Source organism: Rhopilema esculentum, chromosome 13 (assembly GCF_057945365.1).
Source record: "Rhopilema esculentum isolate cy_ngs chromosome 13, ASM5794536v1, whole genome shotgun sequence".
Taxonomy (NCBI): Eukaryota; Metazoa; Cnidaria; class Scyphozoa; order Rhizostomeae; family Rhizostomatidae; genus Rhopilema; species Rhopilema esculentum.
Genome location: NC_142827.1, coordinates 289,369 through 292,982, shown reverse-complemented (window position 1 = coordinate 292,982; position 3,614 = coordinate 289,369).

Below are 3,614 nucleotides of genomic sequence, written 5' to 3'. Positions count from 1 at the left end.
GAGGCGAAGGAAGCGGCTAAAGAGAGGCTATGGCACGCCGTTGCGGTAAAAAAATCCGCTATCTCGAACTCTGAAGGGAAACGAAAAATTGTTCGAGAAAGCGAATGTTCGAGTTATCGGATGACCCCAAAAAATCAATTTTTTTCAAATTTTGAAGGTTTAACAGGCAGCAATAAAAGATATGTAGTCACTAATACAAAATTACAAGTCAAAATAAATCATTAAGAAAAATAAGCATCTAATGTCTTTTTCTAACCAGTTCCTTCTCTATAACACCATTCATTTTAACGAAATGCTCACGGAGCACTTCTCCATTCTCTGAGAATAGGCAATATCTTGATATTACCTCCATCGCATCTCTTATTTCGTCCGTTGTTGGCTTTGTCAAAGGGTTGTCGTTGCTTTATTGGCTGTCTTCTTGGCTGTCTTCTTGGCTGTCTTCTTGGCTGTCTTCTTGGCTGTCTTATTGGCTGTCTTCTTGGCTGTCTTCTTGGCTGTCTTCTTGGCTGTCTTCTTGGCTGTCTTCTTGGCTGTCTTCTTGGCTGTCTTCTTGGCTGTCTTCTTGGCTGTCTTCTTGGCTGTCTTCTTGGCTGTCTTCTTGGCTGTCTTCTTGGCTGTCTTCTTGGCTGTCTTCTTGGCTGTCTTCTTGGCTGTCTTCTTGGCTGTCTTCTTGGCTGTCTTCTTGGCTGTCTTCTTGGCTGTCTTCTTGGCTGTCTTCTTGGCTACCCTTAACTTTAACAACTTCTTCACCAAATAGCTCAGCTATGATTTCATCTTCAGTTGGCAATACTGCTCTTGCTAAGACTTGGTCGTCGCAGTCAATAAATTCCTCTGCACTTGTGTTGGCTGGAGCAAATTTTTGATCTCTATTTCGCAGTTTCATCAATTCTTCCACCAAGTCTTTAAAAGGATCATCTTCCTCTGATGCTGCTTGATGTTGATTTTCGGAAGAAAGGCCAGCTTTGGCAAAGCAGTTAACGATTGTCGTTTCAGATACTATAGACCACGATGCGGCTAATATGTCCATTGCATCCAAAATGCTAATTTTTTGTAGAGACTTTTGTTGATCAATTGCTCTGATGTATTTCTGCACCAAAACTGCTCGGTACTTTGCCTTTAAACTTCGGATTACCCCTCTATCCATTGATTTGAACATTTAAATTGTATTATAACACTGTCTTCTTAATCTGTTAACTGTCATCTGCCGTTTAAACAGATTATTTACTCGTATTTTTAATTTTCTCACATAACCAAAAGCAAAAAAGTTCGAGATAGCGAACACTTTTCGTCGAGGGGAAACAGATAACGGTTCGACATAACGAATATTCGAAATAGCGAGCAGTCGAGATAGCGAACGGTTTTTCTATACTTAACCCTATAGCAAAACCAAGGGAAACAGAAATTAGTTCGAAATAGCAAATGCTCGAGATAGCAGGCAGTCGAGATAGCGGATGTCAACTGTACTTAATTCTGTGTATCCAGTTTTTTAATCAAAATGCGAACTTGAACAAAATTGCGTATGCAATAATGTATTTCTGGGCTTCCACGTTATTGATTTACTTACTCGGGAATGAAATACCAATGCAATATAAAGGGCATAAAGCTCCCTCAGAAAAACTGCCATAGTCATTAGAAGGTCAGGCATGAGGCTACACGTTCCCACATCATCGAGAGCGAGTTGGGCCATTCAGTGGCGATTCTAGCCTTAAAAATCTAGGGGGGGGGGGCTAACCGGGGGCCAAACTTTCAGTTATAGGAGCCAACGCTAGCTATTACTTTGGGAACTAGTAGAATGTAAAGCAATGGCGTCGTGGCTCGAAATTAGCTAGCTACAAGGCACCGGTTTTTAGCTCCCCGTAGATAAGTATGTCCTTGGTACAGCTCTATCAAGGCTGTTATCATTATGCCAAATAGTTTTATTTGTGGTGTAAGGAGCAGCTGTGTCCCCTAGAAAAAATAACAAAGAAAAATTGTTGCTGGGGGCCCCTAAAGGTTTGGGGCCCGTTTGTTATTTGACTAAAAGTAACTTTGTTCTGCTACTCCACTGATTTTTATCTGTTTAACAGTAATGCATCATGATCATTGTTTTCAACAGAAGAACTAAACTTCTAAAAAATAAAAGTCTAATAGCTTTGTGAGGTTGATTGGTAAAAATTTTCCATAGTAGTTATGTCTTATATCCAACCTCCATGAGATCAAGCAAATCATTCTGTTACACAGAATTTCAAGTCATACAATTTCGATAATCAATAGTAGATTGCCAAGGTATACTAGTGAAGCACATCCATGAAAAACACGAGGAAGAGACCATAACGAATAAGTAACAACAACAATATCAAGCGAACTAGATAAAGCTAAAAAGCCCCTCGTGAAATTAATTCTGATAAAATTTCATCTAATCATCATTAAATTTTGCTAAAGCTCATTAAATGGGGGGAATAGGGGTTTAGGTTTTATCACACAAAGAATATTCGCAAAAAGCAGCTTAAAGGTAGAAAAATGTTGTGGATTATCAAACATTTGGGAATGCTTGCGCTCAGGCCGACCGCAGGCGCCAGTCCGATAGATTCTCCTTTCTCTCAGAAGCTTCTCTCGAGCTGCACTGAAGATGCACTGGAGCATCGAATGTTAGACAGGCAAAAAGAATAATGTGAAGGGGCTTCAGTTTTTCAGATTTTTTGAATTTCATAATTTTTAGCGATGTATTTACTTGGAAAAATAGCCAATTGGCATGTTGGCGCTAGAATTTACTGCATGCTGCCCATTTTTTCATTTTTTCATTTTATAATATTTATACAGGATAAAGGTTCATACCCATGACCAGAAAGCAGGGCCGCCGGAGCCAGGGGGGGCCACGGGGGCACAGGCCACCACTGTTTGCAAAAAGTATAAACAAGTGCCCCTTTTTGAAAAATATATTGCGTGTATTTTTTCAATGCCAGATATTCTGCCTTTAGAAACTTAGTAAAATAACATAACTCTGGACGTTGTTGGAGGACCATTCATTGAAAATTCCTTAAATGTTTACATGGTCTTGGATGCAAAAAGCGCAAGCTCCTGTGATGAACAATATCATCTGCGAAGGAGACTGCCAGTTCCGCGAGAAAATTTCCTTAGTATGTCTTCAGCAAACGCATTAGTGAAAGGTCCGGTCAAGTCCCCGGCGAGCACAGTCAGTTGGTCAAATGTATATCGTGTGTGTTCTTGAAAGTAGAAACTGGAGCCTTATCTCTGATTCTGGGATGCGTAAAATGTACCCTATTCTGTGACTTTGCCAAAATTGTGTAACTCTTTTCACTCAGAATATTCAAGCCTGAGCAGGAATTTTTGATACCAATTCATGTTAAAACCACTTTTTTTCTTAAACTTATGACTAGGCAAGTTAAAAAGCAGAGTTCACTAAATTTGATTTCAACAACAATCTCTTGTGGTTCTTGACATATATATCAACAAAATCAGACATCTGTAAAACTATAACTGCAACATATTGCTTGCTTCACAACATTGTGTTCAATGTTTTTTATGAAGAAATGAAAAGTTGTGTCCCTGCAATGAGTACATGCTAACAAAGACATAAATTTCTTATCTAAGATTAGAACAATATACAAGACTAG